The sequence below is a fragment of the Lontra canadensis genome, unplaced genomic scaffold, assembly GCF_010015895.1.
Source record: "Lontra canadensis isolate GAN:19392208 unplaced genomic scaffold, GSC_riverotter_1.0 scaffold6, whole genome shotgun sequence".
Classification (NCBI taxonomy): domain Eukaryota; kingdom Metazoa; phylum Chordata; class Mammalia; order Carnivora; family Mustelidae; genus Lontra; species Lontra canadensis.
In genome coordinates this window covers 2439096-2460664 of record NW_022631000.1, presented here as the reverse complement: position 1 = coordinate 2460664, position 21569 = coordinate 2439096, and the positions used below count along the sequence as shown (strand labels likewise).

The 21569-nt window shown below is 36.1% G+C and overlaps 1 protein-coding gene across 5 annotated transcripts in view; it reads left to right on the top strand.

Moving 5' to 3' along the window:
* ABI3BP (ABI family member 3 binding protein) overlaps positions 1 to 21569 on the top strand; it is a 245382-nt gene that overhangs the window by 30323 nt on the left and 193490 nt on the right. The window lies entirely within an intron of this gene.

The following is a 21569-nucleotide window of genomic DNA, read 5'->3' as shown; positions in this document are numbered from 1 at the left end:
TTTCCCCAATCAATGCTACCCCTATAGGTAAACCAATTTTTAATCCCCCTTTATCTTAGGAAAGTTGAGTCCTTTAACAAAGATATTAAGATACATCCAGGAAGAATCAAAACAACCTTCCTCGCCCACACTGAGAATTTATAACCACTCTCCCATCTTTTTCTTCCACCAGTGTTTCTGTGTTTTTGTGTTTGTCCTGATAGTATATAAATCTTACACTTGGGGTTCTTTTTGACGAGGTTCTTCCTTTATTTGCATATATATATATATATATAATTTTTTTTCTCTTGTCATATACTTTTATCAGTCTTTTTGTTCGTCTGTTTTTGTTTGTATACTTCTTAAATCTTACCTTGGGGCCCATTTGGGCTGAAACTTCTCTTTTATCTTCCCTTTCTTTCCTGTCTCTCTCTTTTTCTTTTTCTTTTCTTTTTTCTCTCGTTTGGGTGGGGAATCCTGATTGCTCAGAAGCGTTCCAGGGTGCACCTTGACTGCACCACGGTTGATACATCCAGCTACATCCATTCAGCCATCTCTCACCAAAATGACTAGGAGGAGGAATGCCCAACAGAAGAAAAATACAGAGGATGGGCCTTCTGCAACAGAGCTAATGGCTATCAACATAGACATTATGTCGGAAAGAGAATTCAGGCTAACAATTATCCAGGCAATAGGTAGGTTGGAGAAAGCCATGGATGACCAAATGGAATTGATTAGGGCTGAACTGAAAGGACCAGAGATGATGTTCACATTGTTAGGGCAGAGCTGAAAGCTACCAGGGATGAGGTTCACAATGCTCTCAATGAGTTCCAATCTAATCTAAATTCTCTCAAACTAGGGTAACTGAGAGAAGATAGAATTAGTGATCTGGAGGACAAACAGATAGAGAGAAAGGAGCAGGAGGAAGCCTGCAACAAACAGCTTAGAAGCCACGAAAGCAGAATCAGGGAAATAAATGATACCATGAAATGTTCCAACATCAGAATTATTGGAATCCCTGAAGGGGAGGAGAAAGAAAGAAGTCTAGAAGATATAGTGGAACAAGTTCTTCATGAAACAAAGACACCTTTATTTTATCCCCCAACCTTTCTTGTCATTGCATTAGCTTAGGACTTCCAGTATGATATTGAAAAGGAGTGGTAAGGGGGGCATTCTTGCCTTATACCTGGTCTTAGTGAAACAGATTCAAGTTGGTGTGAGCTGCAGTTTTTTTGGTAGCTAATTTTAATGAAGTTGAAGAAGTTCACTGTGTTCCAGGTTTATTGAGTTTTTTTCTTTTTTTTTTTTTATCATGAATGGGTGTTGTATTTTGTCAAATGCTTTTTCTGTATCTATTAATATGATCATATGATTTTCCTTTTCAGTCTGTTGATATGTTGAATTATATTAACTGATTTTCAAATATTGAGCTGGCCTTGTACATTTGGAATAAATCTACTTTGTCATGGTATATGATATTTTTATGCATTGTAGATCTGATTTGCTAATATTTTATTGAGGATTTTTACATCCATGTTCATGAAAGATAATGGTCTAAAACTTTCTTTTCTTGTATGCCATTTCTTGTTTTGGTATTAGGATCATACTGGCCTCATAGAGTAAGTCAGAAAACATTTCCTTTGCTTCTATTTTCCAAAAAGGATTGTAGAGAACTGGTATAATTTCTTCCTTAAATATTTAATAAAATTCACACCTGAGTCCATTTGGTCCTGGTGCTTTCTGTTTTGAAAGGTTATTAATTTGTTATTAATTACTGATTAAATGTCTTTATTATGTTTTATTTAATGTCTTTAATAGACATTTAATAGACATAGGACTATTCAGATTAGTTCTTTTTGTATGATTTCTGGCAAATTGTGTCTTTCAGAGAATTGGCCCAATTCATCTAGGTTATGAAATTTGTGGGTATAGAGTTGTTCACAGTATTCCTTGATTATCATATTAACGTCCATAAGATCTGTAGTGATGTCTCCTCTTTCATTTCTGATATTATTTATGTATCTTTCTCTTTTTTTCTTAATTAGTTTGGCTGTCAGTTTATCAACTTTATTGATCTTTTAAAAAACCAGGTTTTAGTTTTGTTGATTTTCACTATTGATTTCCTCTTCTCAATTTCATTGATTTCTCCTATAATTCTTATTATTTCTTTTCTTCTTTTTACTTCAGATTTAATAATTTAATTTTCTCTTCTCTTCCTAATTTATCAAAGTGAAAATTTAGACTATTGATTTTAGATCTTTCTTCTCTTCTAATACATACAGACAATGCTATAAATTTTTCTATAAGCACATTTGCTGCATACCACAAAGTTTGATAAATTATGTTTTTATTTCCATTTCATTAAAAATATTTTTCAATTTCTCATGAGATTTCTTCTTTGTCTCATATGTTATTTAAAAGTGTATGGTTTAATCTCCATGTATTTTGGGACTTTTGATTAATCTTTCTGTTATTGATTTCAAGTCCAGTTCCACTGTGGTCTAAGAGAAGACTTTGTATATTTCTATTCCTTTAAATTTGTTAAGGTGTTTTTATAATCTAGAATGTGGCCTATCTTGTTGAATGTTCAGTGTGCTTGAGAATAATGTATATGGACTAATATATCTATATCAGTTCTATTCAGTTGATTCATGGAGTTGTTCAGTTCAACTATTGTCCTTACTGATTTTTCTGCCTGTTGGATCTCTTCATTTCTGGTAAAGGCATGCTGAAGTCTCTAACCATGATATTGGATTCACCCATTTCCCCTTGCCATACTATTGGTTTTTGCCTCACATAATTTGAACCTCTGTGGCTAGGCACATATATAGTAAGGATTGTTATGTTTTCTTGGAGAACTGACACCATTATCATTATAATGCCCTTATTTCTTACTAACACCTTCTCTTTCTTCGATGTCTGCTCTAGTCTGAAATTAATATTGCTACTTTACTTTCTTTTGATTAGTGTTAGCATGGTATAGCTTTCTCTATTTACTTTTAATCTATATATGCTTTTATATTTCTTGTAGACAACAGACAGTTGGGTCTGGTTTTTTGATCCACTGTGACAGTGTATCTTTTAATTAGCTCATTTAGACTATTGACATTCAAAGTGACTACTGATATAGTTGGATTTTTTCTACCATAAGTGTTACGTTTTTTACTTGTTGCTCTTGCTGTGTTACTATTTTTGTCTTCTACTCTTTCTCTGCCTTTTGTCATTTTAATTGAGCATTTTATATAATTTTATCTTCTCTCTCTTTTTTAAGATTTTATTTTTATTTATTTGACAGACAGAGATTACAAGTAGGCAGAGAGGCAGGCAGAGGGAGAGGAAAGCAGGCTCCCTGCTGAGCAGAGAGCCTGATGCAGGGCTCCATCCCAGGACCCCGAGATCATGACCCAAGCCGAAAGCAGCAGCCTAACCCACTGAGCCACCCAGGTGCCCCTTCTCTCCTTTCTTAGAATATTATTTATATCTTTATTTTAGTGGTTGCCTTAGAATTAACAAAATAAATTTACAACTTACCTAAGTCCACTTTCAAATAACACTGTATCACTTCATGAGTACCTTAAAATAACCAAACAATCTAATCCCTCCCTTTCATCCCTTGAATCATTTCTGTCATTCATTTCACTTATATAAACATATATATGCCACACACACACACACACACACACACAGGCATATGTGATATATACATGGTGGAATATATTGTTGCTATAATTTTGAACAAAATATTATCTGTTAGATGAGTTAAAAATAAGAAAAATAAAAATTTTTATTTTATCTTCACTTATTTCTTCTTTAATGTCCTTCCTTCCTTTATGTAGATCCAAGTTTCTGACCTATATTACTGTCTTTATTTGCCTTTTATTTCCCCTTTGAAAAATAATTTTGTAGGCCATAGAATTCTAGGTTGATGAGCTATCTTTTTTTTTTTTTCTCAACACTTTAAATATTTTACCTATTCTCTTCTTGGTGGCATGGTTTCTAAGAAGTCAGATGTGATTATTCTCTTTGTTCTTCTATAGGTAAGCTGTTTTATCCCTTGGGATTTTTTTTTTTTTGAGGAATTTTTTGGTTATCTTTGATTTTTTTTAATCTTTGATTTCTCTCTAATTTGAAATAATATGCTTAAATATAGGTTTGTTTGTTTGTTGATATTTATCCTGATTGATAGTCTCTGAGCTTCCTGGATCTTTGATTTGCTGTCTGACATTAATTTGAAATTCTAAGTCATTATTGTTTCAAATATTTCTTCTGTTCCTTTTTCTCTTTCTTCCTACCATGTATATGTCACACCTTTTAACTGTCCCATAGTCCTTGGATATTCTGTTCTGTTTAATATTTTCTGTCTAATCATTTTGCTTTTCAGTTTGGGAGGTTTCTATTATTATACTCTCTGGCTCAGAGATTCTTTCTTCAGCTATGTCCAGTCTATAAATAAGCCCACTAATAAGTCATAATTATTCTTCATTTCTGTTATCTTTTAAAAAATCTATTAGTGTTTTCTTTTCACTAGCATTTTTCTGTGGTTCTCCCTCAGGACTTCCAACTCTCTACATTGCCCATCTGTTCTTGCATGCTGTCTACCTTATGCATTAGATCCATTGGCATATGAATTATAGTTGTTTTAAATTCCCATTCTGATAATTTCAACATCCCTACCCAGTCTGATTCTGATGCTGTCTGTCTCTTATAATTGTGTGTGTGGGGGTTTCCTTTTAGTATTCCATGTAATTTTTTCCCAATAGAATATGAAACACCAGATGAAAGAAACTGGTGTAAATAGGCCTGCGGTGGTGAAGTGTGGAGGGAGAAGAAGCATTTTATAATCGCATGACTAGGACTATAATCTTGTAGTGAGCCTATGGCTCGAGACTGTGAGCTTCAAAAGTTGTTCTCAATATTTTTCTCTCCCTTTAGGAGGGACAGGATGGCTAGTGTGGGCTGGAGTTGGGTATTTGTCTTCTCCATGTTGGTTAGGCTCTGATGATACCCCCAGCTTGTTAGGCTCTAGCTAACTAGTTTCCCCTGCGGGCAGGCCTTATTAAGAGGTACAGGATGCTCTGCTGTATTTTAAAATGTTTCCTTTCCCCCTCCTTTTGCCTGAAGGATGGAGGAGATTTTTCTTTGACATTTCTAATTAAAACCTTGTTGATTGAACATCTGGAGGTAAATCTCATAAAGTTTTTGGTGGTGGGGGGGCCTATGACTGGGTTCCCCAGGACTTTTTAACTCTCAGAGTTGTCTACACTGAGCCTTCAGCAATTTGTCAATCACAACATTGGTTACTACAGAAGTTCCTGATCATGAGACTCTGCTTAGGTAAGCCAAGAGTTTCTGTTTCCACTTGTCTCTCTCTCCAGTCTTGGGGACAGTGGTTTGCCTAGTGTCTTCCCCTCTCTTACATATACTAAAAGGGCTGTTGATTTTTCGGTCTGACCAGATTGTCATTTACTGTTAGAATAAATGCTGAGTTCCTTACATAGGGAATATGAAACCATAACTCGCTATCTTTTTTAAAGATTTATTTATTTGAGAGAGAGAATGAGTAAGGGGAGGTGCAGAGGGACAAGCAGACTCCCCATTGAGCATGAAACACAACACAGGGTTGGAGTCCAACATGGGTCTTGATCCAAGGACCCTGAGATCATGACTTGAGGCAAAGTCAGATGCTTAACCCACTGAGCCACCCAGGCACCTCATAATTTGCTGTTGTTTTTAAGATGAGAGTTTGCATATTTTATCTGTCAAAGGTAAAGATCAAGTTGAAAGAAGTAGGTTTGTGCAATTTCTCTGAAAAAAGGGAGAATGGAAAACATGCGGAGTATAAGTGGAAAAATTACCTTTTTTTTTTTTTTTTGAAAAATTACCTTTAGATAAGGGGAAAGATAATTCCTATTATGCCAGAAAAGAAAGATGATGGATGCTGATGTAGATAGGTATGTAGATTTAGAAGTGGGAATTTCAGATTGTTTCTGTCCAGTGGTTTTGATATTCCTATGAAGAGATGATGTGCTCAGTGAGGAGACAAGTTGGAATAAAGGGCTGAACGTTTGACAAAGTTGTCAGGAAGGATGGAAAAATAACCTGGCCAGAGGAATAAGATCCCACTTGAAATTAGTGACCATGAATATATAGTGATGCCATCTACCCTGTTGTGTAATGTTGTCTAGTGGATTTGCTACACAGTGACAAGGGCCATAGAAGCAGATTATTAGGTTCATCCAGGGTAAAGATATCACCAGAAGAATATGTTGGGGGAAAAATGTGGCCTAAAGCTCTTTGGAGTGTGACAAGAATATTATTGCTGGGATGGGTATCTAATGCACCACAGAAGAGGGTCCTAGTTTGGAGAAAAGTAAAAGAGCCCAAGAAGGTGGTCTTCCAATGATATCTAAGAAATAGACTATAGTGGAAGTAGCTTAATAAGCAAGGAGAATAAATTGTAGTTAGAGTCTGGGATTCTCGAATTAGTAATTCTTGAGGTAGAACAGATTTATTGATGGTAATTTTTTTGTGTTCAATTAGCCAATATATAGTATATTGGTTTTTGATGTAGTGTTCAACAATTCATTGGTTGCATATAACACCCAGGGCTCATCACAACATGTGCCCTCCTTAATACCTATCACCTGGTTATCCCATCTGTCCACCCCACTCCTTTCTGTAACCTTCAGTTTTTTTCCCAGAGTCCAGAGTCTCTGATGGTTTGTCTTTCTCTCTCTGATTTCTTCCCATTCAGTTTTCCCTCCTTTCCTCTATGGTCCTCTGTGCTATTACTTATGTTCCATGTATGATTAAAACCATATTGATGGTAATTTTAATGCTGATTTGAGAATATTGTGAACAAAATGCTCTGAGTTTGTAAAAACCTAAATTTTGCAAAGAGACTTTGACCTTTTGCATTATAATACGGGCAATGATATTTGGATCTTGCCATACCACTAATTGTGAATTAGGCTGTTTTCTCCCACATGTCACATTTTATGCTCACTCTGTTAACTAGGCCTACTGTTACATCCAAACATTCCTCTCATGTTACCATTTCTCTTCTTTCTATGCCTTTAAATAGTGCTTGTTGTTGCCAACCTCACCCCATTCTATAGTAAAATATCATTTCATAATATGTGAATTATAGCTGAGCCCCGGGAGGAACCATGCCTTCTTCATCTTGTATTTGTTAGTGACACAAGTATCTTCTTTTTCTAAGATTGACACTGTGATTCAAAATTGGAAATTCAAGTGTGATGATGGGCAGTTGGTATGAGGTATATTCAATGGGTAGAGTGTTTCAGTGTTTGAAACAGGGTCCCCATGATTACTTCTTTGCTTCCTTATCATATTGAATAGTTAGAACTAGTGCTGTCTTTGTCAGTCTCTGCTGTTTATGAAGACTGTTTTTGAGTGGACTGATATAAAAGCATTGTATTTGTTTTCTATTGCTGCCATAAGAAGTTACCACAAACTCAGCAATTTAAAATAACACACATTTATTATCCAATAGCCTTGTAGATCAGAAGTTTGGGTGTGCATGGCTGGTCTTATGAGACATAAAGGTATTGGCTCATGTAGGCTTTTACCTGGAGGTACTGGGAAAGAATCCACTTTCAGGCTTATTCATATATTTGGTGGAATTGAGTTTCATGTGGTTATAGGTCTGAGACTGCTCTTTCCTTTCTGGATGTTGGCTGAGAGTCATTCTCAGTATCTAGAAGCCACTTGTATTCCTTGTCCTATGGCCCTCTTCCTTCATCTTCAAAGCCAGCAACTGTGAGTTGAGTCCTTTGCATGCTTTGAATCCGTAGGACTTCTCTTTCTGCCTCATAAGTCCTGCTCCCAGACAGAGAAAGTTCTCTGCTTTTAAGGAGTCATGTGATTAGATTGGGCCCACCCACATAATACATGAGAATGTTCCTACTTTAAGGTCCACAGCCTTAATTATATCCGCAAATTTCCTTTACCATTTGCTATATCTTTGATACTCTGTGTGTAACGTGTCTTTTTGCCCTGATTACTTTCTAGTTTTTGTCTTTGGTTTTCAGCAGTTTGAAAATGACATGTCTAGCTATTTTTGTTGTTGTTTGTATTTATTATGTTTGGTAGTTTCTGAGCTTATCAGAATTGTGGATGGGTTATCCATCATGGATTTACAAAAATTTCACCATTTCTCTCTTCAAATATTTCTTCCATTCAATTCTTTCTTCTTCTGAGTTTCTAATCACATCCATGTTGAGCTGGTTCATATCATCCTTTTTGAATGCTCCACTTTTTAAAAATGTCACTCTTTTTTACTTCTCTATTAGCATGCTTTTCATTTCTGACATTTCAGTATGATTTATTCTTATCCTTTTCTGCTTTCTTCTGAAATTATCATCTGATCACACATACTGTCCACCTTTTCCATTAGAGTCTTAAACATATTTGTCATGCTTATACTTTTCTGTCTGCTAATTCCAACATTGTGGATATTGAAGTCTGGGTCTGCAGATTGCTTTGTATCATGTCAGTGTTTTTTTTTTTTCTTGTTTCTTTCTATATTTTATAATTTTATTGTTTTAAATTTAAAATATTTTAGAACAATAGAGACTAAGAAAAATAGGTTTTTTAAATTTTGAGTATAATTTACACACAATGCTTCAGATGTACAACATAATGATTCAGCATGTTCATATGTTATGCTCACTATAAGTATAGTTACCATCTGTTAATATACAATGCTTGAGGAAAATACATTTTATGCTGGAAAATTAGTATGCATTTTCTTTTGCTAAGCTCTTAGGTTGAACAACCATTTAATTAGTTGAGCTGGGCTTGTATTTTTGTGGTTGCCATGGTTATTCCATTGTACCAAAGGCTTCATATTCCTCTAGCTGCCCTTATAAAATCAGAATTAATGTATGAGAGTGTATTTCTTAATGTCTTCCCTTTAAGCCTACACCTCAGGGAAGGTTTCTCCTCCTGTTCTTGATGTTTCCTTAGCATTAAAATGCTGTTATCTGTTACTCAATTCTTGTTAGCTTGTTCCTAGGGGGCTTGAGAGGGTTCTCTCTGTTCTGATCCAGACTCAGTCTTAGAAAAGAATACTTCCCTTGGTCTTAGGAGGGGCATCTTCTCAGGGGTCCTCCCTCACTTCCAGTGGAAGTCTCTAATGGTCTGGACCTAGAAGGTATTTTTCTCCTTCTTCCAGGGATAAAGCATATTTTCCTGTTCCCTTCTACCAGCTCCAGTGGCTCTTCACCTATGCTCTAGGGCATTAAGGTTGTCATGTTCCCTATGAGGTTAGGCTTGTGTTCCATAGGAAAGATAAGAGAGAAGGATCTGGGAGGTGCTTTATAACTTTCTTACAGTGGCTATTGTTTCTCTGGTGCTTGCTCTACAAAAAGAGGCTTGCTTAGGACTCTCTTGCTGCTTCTGATCTTTCTTGTAAGCAACAATGAGATTCCTGAGGAAGAGCCAGCAAGTGGGTGCAAATGCTCCTTATGTCTGTGGTTCCAGAGTTTTTATATTCTCATGATCGTCCATACTTGGCCTTTAGGAATTCCTTAAAATTTTCAAATGGGGCACCTGGGTGGCTTAGTCAATTAAGCATCTGACCCTTGATTTCAGCTCCAGTCATGATCTCAGGGTCATGAGATCAAGCCCTGCCTCTGGCTCTGCCCTCAGTATGGAGTCTGCTGGAGATTCTCTCTTTCTCCCCTTCCCATCTCAAATAAAAAAATTAAAATAAAAAAAATTTTTTCAGTCAAATTCTTCTTACTAGTTTCAGTGACATCCAGTAGCATCTCTCTTGGGCTGTGCTTGTGTTTTTCTTGGATTTCAAACTTCCTTGCAACCTCAATATTTTGATTAGTTTAAGAAAACCTGAAAATTTGAAGATTGTTTGGGGTTCTTTTCTGGTTATTATAGGATAGGAGTGATTTTTTTTCTATTATGCTACATCCTAAGTGGAAATCAGAAGTTAAATATGCTAGGGACACCCGGGTGACTCAGTTGGTAAAGTGTCCAACTGAGGTCATGATCTCAGGGTTGTGAGATAGAGCACTGCATCAAGCTCCATGCAGGATGTGGAGCCTGCTTAATATTCTCTCTCCCTATCCCTTTGCTCCCTGCAACCTTAACCTCTCTTAAAAAAGAGAGACACCTGGGGCACCCCACTCAGCAGGGAGTTTGCTTGAGATTCTTTCCCACTGCCCATTCCCCTGCGAACATTCTCTCTCTCTAAAAATAAATAAATAAATATTTAAAAAATTCAGTGTGTTAGAGAAATTTTGTAACAATTTTATACTATAATCTTGTTTTAAAAGTACAGGTATGCATGCTCCTTTCATTAGTTTTCTAATATAGCACATCAGAGGATATTTGTCCTATGACAGAATTACCCTGGATAAAAACATTGTATTGGGGGTACCTGGGTGGCTCAGTGGGTTAAAGCCTCTGCCTTCGGCTCAGGTCATGATCTCAGGGTCCTGGGATCGAGCCCCACATTGGGCTCTCTGCTCAGCAGGGAGCCTGCTTCTTCCTCTCTCTCTCTGCCTGCTTGTGATCTGTCTGTCAAATAAATAAATAAAATCTTTAAAAAAAAACAAAAAAAAGAAAAAAAAAAAACATTGTATTGCTTGTCCTTCCAGTGAAGTTTATCCTCAAATTTCATTCTCTCTGAACGAGTGAAGTTACAAAGAAAATGCTGCTTCCAATTGTTGCTTTGTCTCTTTCTCACTCTATAATCTTGTCTTTGTCTTCTGTTTCTTAGGCAATTTATTGTTTGTAGCACCAATCACATGCTTTCCCGTTTGGACTATTATTTGCAAGATAGTCCACAAAAAAAATATTATGCAGTTATGCTGATTTCTAGCAGTCTCCCTGCACCATGAGCTGAGCTGTGAACAATGGGGCCCAGGATCACAGTGAAGGCTTGGTCCTCCCTTGGCAAGTAACTTAACAGTTTTGGGGTTTAGTTTAGTTTCTTCTTATCTGGTTTTCCTTTTTCTCACTGGCTGCTCCACAGTCTCTTTGGCTGATTCCTCCTCATCTCACCAATCTCTTAAACTGGAGTGTCTCAGGAGTGAGTCCTTGGATAACTTCTCTTTTATATCTCTTCTCCCTCCCTTGGTGATTTCATAGCTGAATGTCTTTAAATATCATCTATATACTAATAAGTTGAAAATTTTTATTTCCAGCCCTGACCACACTGTCAACTTTAGACTGATTTATTTAAGTCCCAACTGAGTAAATATGCTTGACTTTCTCATAGACACCTAGGTTTTAGCCTGTCCGAAACTAAGCTCCTAAATGCCTTCTGTCCTAAAGTCTTTCTCAACTCCATTTAAGACAACTTCGTGTTTTCACTTAGGTCTAAAAACCTGGAGACATTTGTAACTCCTTTTATTTTTTCCTCATAAATCTCACATTTGGTTCATCAGCAAATACTTTTAGCTCTACGTTTGAGATTTATGAAGAATTTTTATGTCTCTATTTTTCTCTCTCACATTTTCTCTCATCCAGATTTAAGCTACCATTGGATCTCCCATTCAGATTGTTGGTATAATGCCCTAACTGATCTCTCTGTTTTCACCTCTTAGAATATTCTCAACAAAACACTCATCCTTTTTAAATAGAAATCAAGTCTTATCATTCCTCTGCTGAAAAACCTCCAATAGCTTACTGTCTCAGAGTAAGCACCCAAATTCTCCCTAGAAGGGCCTATATATCTACTTCACTTATCTCTGCCTTCACCTTTTACTCTTTCCTGTCTGCTCATCTTCCTAAAGCCACAATGGCCACACATGTCTCTTTCTCTGGGCCTTAACACTTAGAGTTCCTTAAAACTAGTAATGTTCTTCCCCCAGATTTCTGAATGACTTGCCACCTCCCTTTCTTCAGGTCTTTATCCTAAAGGAAAAGCTTCTCTGTCCTCTGAGATTGTTACTCTTCCCCACCTTAAAACATTCTACGTGCTTCCCTGCATTACTATCTTCCACAGCATTTATCACCATCTGTATTAGTCAGCTTAGGCTAGGTGATGCCTCAACAACAAACATCGCCCAAATCTCAAGGACTTTAAAATAATAAAACATACCTGTTGGTTAAGTACATAGCTACTGATTATGATCAGGGGCCTCTGTTCTTCATAGTCTTGAGGACCCAGGCTCCTTCTGGTTATTTGCTTCCCTATAGAAGGGGAAAAACAGATTTAGAGGTTAGAACACCAAGAGTCTAATATGTTGGTGTGGATGTCCCTGTTGCCCACAAGGTCCTGGTGAGAATTAAGTACATGATTATGATTAATTTTAATGAAATAGAAACATACACTCCTTTCATGTTCCCAGAATAAGAAGGGAATTGGATCACCAAGAAACAGCAGTAGTATTTGTCCCATCATCTGACATACATATATCTTATTTATGATTTACCTCTTCTCACTAGAATGTAAGCTCAATGAAAACATGGCTTTTTGTTTGTTTTGTTCATGGCCATATTCTCAGCTCATAGAAGAGATTTGGGTGTATTCTAGATCCTTAATACATTTGTTGAATGATTGAATGAATGAATGATATAATGTTTAAAAATCTACCATATAGGTATGACAATAGATGCAAAAGATCCCATGTGTGAAGTATTGTCAATAGTATTACTTATTATTGTTGTATAATTCTAATTAGAAAACATTTGTGAAAAGGAAAGTATTGAAAAGTTATGAAAATAATGGAGGATTCAAGCAGAAAAGTCTAACTTAAAATTTTTTGAAGAAAGAAATAGATCAAACATCTGACCAAATATGGCCCCCATATTTGATACGTTGATATCAGTAAGTTGATAAATGTAATGGAAATCTAATATTATTTATAGGAAGGGTGGAGGTGAGGTCACACAATGAACATGTTACAAAGGAGAACTGGATCAGCACAGTCATTCATGATAGTAAAGTTTATCTTCATTTTTTAAAAAGTCCACTCATCATCTTCAAGGAAAGAGAGTCTCTAGGGCCAGTCCTATGCCCTGTTCTGCTCAGATGATGCCATTGTGACACTTGTCTGACATGCAATGAGTGTACTGCTTGGCCTTTTTTCAGGGCTGGAGCCTTGTTTCTTTCTTGGGCTAAATCTGTTGTTTGCCTGGGCAGACAACAAGCTCTTTGAGCTAGAACTATGCAGCATGGATTCTCCACATCAAAACTGCCACCACTCTCTGCCTGATGACACCTGTTTATTGCTGTGTACTTATGGAGAACCTTTACTGAGTTTATAAGGGAGACATGTCCTGGTTTCTCTGCCCAGTCACTTGTCAGACAAGCTGTACAATTCCATAAAAAATAAAACCAAAGTTTTAAAAAAATGGAAGAAATGACAAACACGTTTTACATTTGCCCTGGGCTTTGTGGAAATGTGCCATTTCTGATAACGTTGAGAGCTGCTGATAGGCATTTCCATGTGTGCTGTTGGGTCATGTGGATTTTTATGACAATTTATCTGGCACTTTAATTGGGGCCCAGAAGTGTAGAAGAAGAGAGTTCACTGTGCCTTGAGCAGTAACGCAGACAACTAATATTTTTTGGCCCCCTAAACGGATTAAAATGTTCATGCTAAGATTATTGCATGCAGGGTATCTGGGTGGCTCAGGTCATGATCCCAGGGTCCTGAGCCTGCATCAGGCTCCCTGCTCAGTGGGGAGTCTGCTTCTCCTGCTCCTTCTGCTGTTTCCTCCACTTGTGTTCTCTGGCTCTCTCTCTTTCTGTCAAATAAAAAATCTTTAAAAAAAAAAGATTATCTGGTGCAGATTATTTACTAAGATTACATGTAATATAAAGGCTTGTGGATCTGTGGGTTTTGTGTTGTCTCTTACCTCCTTGAAGGGAGCAGTTAAAACTTCTACCGTAATTCCTTACCATAGCCAGTTTATTGCTACTTCATTTATTTTGTTGCATAATTCATATTTAAATTATAACAGTGAAGGACAGAGGAAAGGAAAAAGAATGAAAAGAGGTTCCTAAGGAATGTCCATTCTAAAAATAAATATAACAGAGGAATTTAGGACGAACATGTAAATGAAATGATACTTAAATTGATTCGAAGTGATTCCGTGACCAACAACTAGCCAGTGAAATTCTATCCAAAGGGTAATTCCAACATTTCATGATTCCCAGCTCTTTTCAGCCTTTTTATAATTTTGCCAAAAAATCAGAGTTGTTGCCTTTTTGGCTTAAAGCTAATGCTTCCTGTTTGTATTGCTGGTTCCAAGGTTTGGTTAAATATGTCACAATAGAAAATAGCAGTAAGTCTTTGAAATGACCACCGCATGGTTCTAAAAGGCAAATATCCCCTGGATATCTCAATACTGTGTTTGAGAGGAAACTCTTCTGATGAAAACCAGAAATGCAGTGCCTTGGATCACTGTTTCTGGGCCTTTATTAGATGAACTAGTGTTTAGCAGGGAGAAAGATTCTCAGCTCATCCTAAGAACTAATCCACAGCCTGGCTCTGCTGTATCTGTCTAGTGTCATTGTGAGTGAGCAAGAGAATTGACACAGTTGCTTTAAAGCCCCTTCCAGTTCCAAGATTCCAAGGAACTGTGAACATCATACTTCTCTTTCAACCAAACTAGACTATTTGTAACTATAGGCAGGGTTTATAGTTTAATAAGGGTTTCTGTTTCAGTCATTTCCAACCTGAAATGCTCTTCTAGATTCTACTCTTCATTTGACTCTTATTTTTGAGGCTCGGTTGAAGTCCCCTCTTCCTCATGGACCTTTCTCTGGAGAGTAATCTCTATTTCTTGTAAATTCAATACATGGCAAACATTGCTTTGTACAGCAATAGTCTCTCCAACCATCTGGTTATCTCCTCAAGGGCAAAAAAAAGTAGTATTACTTTCTCTAAGATGTGTTGCTGAAAGTGCCTTCCTTCATTGCTCAGAAAACTCTTTTCTTCCTTTGCAAATGTAACACTCTGGGCATAGCTTTTAACATCCTTTAGAGTTAGCACTTAGAGATCAGTATCCCTCATTACTGAAAATCCTTCATTTCTGAAGTGCAAGATGGAAAATGTCTTACTCATCTTTGCATGCATACTATTCAGCTTGTGCCTGGGATGTTATTTTGTCAAAGTCTATCTTCTTTCCCATTTATGTTGATAGTTTTATTTAACTTCTATGCTGCGAGCATTCAGGAGTCATCTACTGTTTTGGTGCTAGTGGTAGAGGGGGTGAAGGGGTAGCATAACAAAACAGGATTGCATGATAATTCACCTGGAAATATTAGGAAGGATAGATTGGAAAGGTGGTGTGTTTGGTAATCACAAAAAATGGGTAATATTGGATGGTGTTTTCAGGCTAACTCTATGAAAATTCTGATGAGGCCATCCTACGTGGGGGTCTGGGAGAACTATATTTGAAGAATGAGAAAAACGTGATGCAGGTGCCTGAGACTATGGCAGAAGAAGGGGAGTAGGGAAAGCAGAGAAGCAAATTAGTTTTTGAAGATTCCAGTGGTTGGGTTTTGGTGTCCTCAATGACCGTATATCAGTAGTCCTCAATCAGTAGTCCAGGAAGTCTGGAGGACTAAAACTGAGTGAGTATTCAGAAATAGAGTAGCATATCTCAGAGTAAGCTAAGTTACATAGTAGTTAACGGTTTTCTTATTGAAGACTTGGGTGCAAAGGAGTTGTCTGAAGGAACAAAATATTCAATCTAATGAATTGCCAAGTTATGAGGGTTAGAAGAGGAAGAAAAGTAAAGGAGAGAGATGGAGAAGTGGTAGAAAAATCAGATCGAGAATACCATTATGTCACACAGTGAAACCAAGGTGGGTGCATGGGTGGGTAAGGGTGGCTGGGTGTGTGTACACCTGGAAGCAAATGTGAAAGCACATGCATTGAGGAGGTCAAAGGTGTTAAATGTTACAGAGAAATTATGGAGAATGGAAACTTAAATGTCTGAAACAGGGAATTCTCTAATCTGTATTAGACTTGTCTCAAGACCTTTCTAGAATCACTGAAACAATTGAAATTGTTCTAATGCTACTGTGGGAAATAACAGATTTTTAGCTGCTCTTCCATGAATAGTGGTTATCAAGGTAAATGGGAAGAGTTAGTCCACCATTGCTCATTAGAGAGAACCGAGGTGCATCTCTTCATCCTTAGTGGGGGTGGAATTTAGCATGCTTGGTTTAGCATCATGACCTCTGGCCATGCTGTCCCAGCTTCATAAAACTGGGCATCAGGTGACTCTGGATGACTAGTACGAGATGCCTGGGATAGGATGGACACCACAGAACTTAAGCAAATATATTTTTTATGTTTCGAACCCTTAAAAATAACTTCCCACTCAGAAGAAAGATTTCCATGTAGAAATGATATGAAATGGCATCAGATGTTTATGATCTTCTATTAATTTTAAATTAGAAGGTGGATGGAAAGACTGTTTTAAACAAGAGGTTTTGGTAGCACAGGCCATATCCAGTGTCTTGGGGAACAGATTATCACAGACATCAGCATAAAAACATACCACTTTAATTTTTATCAGTTTGACATTCTCTTCCTCCTGTTTTCTGGACAAGACCTTCTTGACATTCAAGACTTGACTCACTTGTCATTTTTCCTATAATGCCATTCTTGACCCTTCCCTTTCTAATGAGTCAGCATTCCTCTGAATTATCTCAGCTTGAGGCTTGTTCCTCTATGTAGAATTTATTGAGTGTATTGAGTGTGTTGAGTGTATTGAGTAATTGAGTGTGAGTAATAACTCTTACAAGTTCATATCCTCCACTATAATGCATTTTCTTTGAGGAGGCTCATTTGTATATTAGCAATGATTCCTATCAAGCACAGTATTACTCATTTAAGAAAAGTATTGTATGTGTTTGTTCATTCAAAAAATGTTTATTAACTAGTCTCTCCGTGCCAGTGACCATATCCTTGTGTAGTTTAGAATCACATGTAAGTTATGTCTTTATTTACAGAATGAATATTTGGTTGAAATGCAAAGAACTTTAAAAATTCAAAGTAGAGCCAAATTGAAAAGAAAACAAGAATCAGGTCACATCAGTAACAATAATCACTGAGTTGTACAGTTGTACTGGTTTTGTTAAAGAATTTTCACTAATCTTACCAACAACTCTGAGACAGTAGCTGTGTAGGATTAATACTATTTTATAGGGAAGAATGTGGCATTCAGCCATTAAGTTAACTATTTAAATAACTAGGGCAATTATGGGTTTAACTTGGGACTTGAACAAAGGTATTCTGACTCCAAACCCTCTGTCTTCCCACTAACAGTCCTCTCTTCCTAAAATACCATTCTTCATAGGAGCAGACAGAGAATCTCAGGGACATAGAAATATCGTCACCCCCACAGCCCGAAAATGTTAGCAGTAATCTCACAAACAATACAATGAGTTTATCTAATTGTCAATGGATTAAATATGACAGATCTCAAATGTGATTAAAAAACAAATAGGCACAAACTAGTTACACAAATTTTATAAGAACAAGTTCTCATCTCTAAAATGAATACCAAATTTTGCCAAAATAAAGCCAATTGTGAAATTATTGAAATAATAAATTCTAGTAACTTACAGAGCTGAAATAGCATGTTTATCTATTATCAAAGGAAGATTCATATGAATAATTAAAAGATAATGTGGTCAGTAAAAATGAGTATAGAGAAGTATATTTATGTTAAGGAAAATGCAGGTTATAAAACATCACTCAAAATATAATCTTATCTTTGTAAGTTGTCATATTTGTCATACCCAGGAAAAACGTATCTGGAAGGAGATACTAAAAATCTTTACCAAAGTCATCACTGTGTATTGGATAATGGGTAGTTTTTAAAACAAATTTAAAAATTTTAAAAAACAAAAGTTTTTAAAACAAATTTTGAAACAAATTTTAAAACAAAGGTTGTTTTTTTTTAAGATTTTATTTATTTCTTTGACAGAGACAGATCAGAAGTAGGCAGAGAGGAAGGCAGAGAGAGGAGGAAGCAGGCTCCCTGCTGAGCAGAGAGCCGGATGTGGTACTCGATCCCAGGACCCTGAGATCATGACATGAGCTGAAGGCAGAGGCTTTAACCCACTGAGCCACCCAGGCGCCCCTAAAACAAAGTTTTTAAAACAAATTTTATCTCTTTTGCAACTCTTTAATTTTGTTAACTAGAATAAATGTGTATCATCTGTATAATTTTTAAATTAAAAATCCATGCAGGGATTATTACTGGGGTAGGTGGGAAGGAGGTGAAAATGTGACAGGCAGCGGAAATGTGCTACCAGCCTGGGATGGAGTGCAATAAAGGAATAATTTGGGAAACACAGAATTATAGTAAGTTGTAATTCTTCTCAGGCATACTTCTCGGGCTGTTCCTGCCAATAGAGTCAATTAGAGCCAGTTGCTTTGTTTTCATTTAGCTTTTGGCTAAAGAATAGAATTAATAAAAATTGCCTTTTTTGTTTGCTTTTTTAAGAGAGGTAAGCTTTTATTTCCTTGTCTTGCAAATAAATCTGGCTGAGTTGGTCACAATAACAAATGATTTTAATAACATATCTGATGTTTGCGGGAGGGACCTATATTAATGGCGGTCCAGTTAAACTGTAATCTATGTGTAAAATATCTTTGATTTCTTTCATTAAAAAATAGCATATTTTTTCCTACTTAAAACAAATTTTGCTCTGAGCATTTTACTTGAGTTGCTTGTTGCTAAGGGCATGTGAGACAAGATTTCTACCATGTGTATGTATTTTAGAAGTGTCTAAGATTTAAATTTTGTATTATTATTCATTCCTCAAACTGGGTATGTGCTTGTGTGTGTGTAGCTTAATGGAGGAAAATACTTTAAAATTGCTTTTAAAACAATGACAGGTCTTTTAATGTGGCCTACAAGGACTCTTTCGTCCTTTGAATTGTCACTGTGTGCCTCTTGTCCCGATACTCCCCAGCTGCACTGACCTTCTTTAGTATCTCTAAAGGCACCAATTACTGTTTCTGCCCTCTGTCCTCACCACAGATGTACACAGAAACTTTGACTAACTTCTACCCACCCTTTATCTATGTCACTTCCTCGAGTCGTAGGAGTTGGGGATCTCTAGAAAGGCTGGGCACCTCTGCAGTGCAACACTAGTATCCCTTTTGTCTATTTCCTGGTAGCAATAAGCTACCTTGTCAGGTATTTTTTTCTTTTTCATCAGCTTCAGAGCTGTTGTTACCTCACAGTTTACTATCTCAACTTCAACTTACTTTGGTTCTTGATTCTGTCTCCTGGCCTCTTTTCCTCTACTTAAAACCAAATGGATTCACCCCATGCTAGGAAATGGTGTAACCAGTGGGAATTGACCTATTCCCATTTTCAGTGTCTACAGGACAATCTCCTGTGCATAGTACTTGGAATACTCAAAGGACAATCTCACTTCTTCGTCTCCCAGTTTAGAATCTGGAATGGAGTAGGAGCAATTTATCACATCTCTGAAGCTCTAAATGCAGGAAAAAGAAAAAAAAAATGTCACATAAAAAAGAGTTATGAGGAAGACTTTCTTTTTATTTCTATAAGTTTAGGTCAAGATTTTACCCCAAATAGTGCATTCAGTTAAATTTTATTAACATTTAATAAATATTATGGAATCCTATTTTAAGTGCCTAGACTTAAACTTGAGTCCCATCCACCATGCAGGCTGGGATATTTTAATAATGTCAGACTGGAAGGCCAGGATTTCAAGGCAAGTTGGCTTGCTTTTTCTCACCTAGAAAATGCTACATGAATCACAAACTACCAGAAAAGTTAACAACAGGGCATATTTTATTAATACTGAAAAACATTTAGAAATTCAAAATGTTTTAATTTTGTACAAACTTTAATTCATTGGAAAAGAAACAATGACAAATATTATCAAAATAATAATACATCCCCAGTTACCATAGTTTGTACTATACAGGTTCTTCTGACTATGTAGATAAATAGCTAAGTCATTTGGTTCACAAGGCCAGAGTTGATAACTAATTTCACTTTAATTTTAGGTATAAATAGGAATAAAACCAGTCTCTCCAGAACTGGTTAATTCTCTGCTTGACAAATATTTGCATAATTGGTATTGGCTAAGAAATTCTTAAAGTGGAAATGTCTAGAGACAGAAGACAACTTGGTAATTTATCCTATATCGTAGTCATTGCTATGAATGTCAGTAACTATCTTAGTATTTTGCAAAAAAGCTCATGTCTTGCATTTGGGATAAATTAAAGTTGCTATATTTTAAATAATTATTGTAACAAGTTAAGTGGTCTCATTTCATTAATGACTACAGATAGAAATCTTAGAGTTTATTGATTTTATTATAGAAAATATTATATAACATATATTTAGTGATAGTGAAAAACAATATAGCTCGTTTTCTGGATGTTCACAACTTGGTGTTGTCCTCAGGCAAGAGTAATATTTATAATCTTAAAATAATACAGAAATGGAAAATTTTGCCAATTTATTAAAAATTTAAACATAAAGTTACCATACTACCCAGCTATTTTACACCTAGGTATTTATCTTGGATAAATGAAAACATATGTCCATGCAAATACTTGTAGCATTATTCATAATAACAGCATTATTCATAATAACCCAAAACTGGAAGTAATCCAACTATTCATCAACTGAGGAAATGGATAAACAAAATGTGACCCACAAAATGAAATGTTATCGAGCAATCAAAAGTGAACTAATGATACACCATGGATGAATGAATCTCATAAACACCATACCACCTGACAAAAGCCAGACACAAAGACTATATTTTGTATAAATCCATTTATATTAAATTACAAGAAAAGCAGAAAGCAGACCAGTGGTTGCTTGGAGCTAAGAATTGGAGTTAAGGGTATGCCTGTTGACTACAGATGGATACAGGGGAAAGTTTTAAAGTGATGGGAATGTTCTCCAAATGGATTGTGGTAGACTTAATAAATACTAAAATTTTTCAAAAATTACTGAATTTTTAAAAATTATTTACAATAGGTGAATATTATGGTGCATGATTATATATACCTCACAAACTGTTAAAAATATTTGTGACAGTCACATACATTCCTTCTATATGTCTGTGAAACTATTTTCTTTTTCATATTTGTTAAATTTGGGGAGTTATATAAAAAATAAATATTATCTGGAAGTTATTAGCATAGTATTTCTATAAACAAATTCATTTTCTGTTTTATTTTCCTGCATTTTAATAGGAAGATATTTTGTCTGGATGAAGTGTTAGAGATATCCTTGAACATAAGAATGAAAATGGATTTGGGATTCTCTAATTAATTAGAGAATTAATTAGATTAATTAATTAACAATCCAGGTCAAACACAGTGAAAGGCAAAGTTGATGTCAGAACCCCTCTATTAGAATGGAATGACTTACTTTGGGGTCATTAGCAAGTGGCTCTTCCCACAGACTCATAAGTCTCATGACCCACCCTGCCTTGTTCATGAGGCTACATGATCAAACTGTCCTGATGGTTTAGCCATTGTCTTCTAGTATATGGAAGGCTTTTGAAACTGTGAAATCTCAAAATAAGCAGCTGTGTGTCATCAGCATTGGGTATTTATTAACTGAAC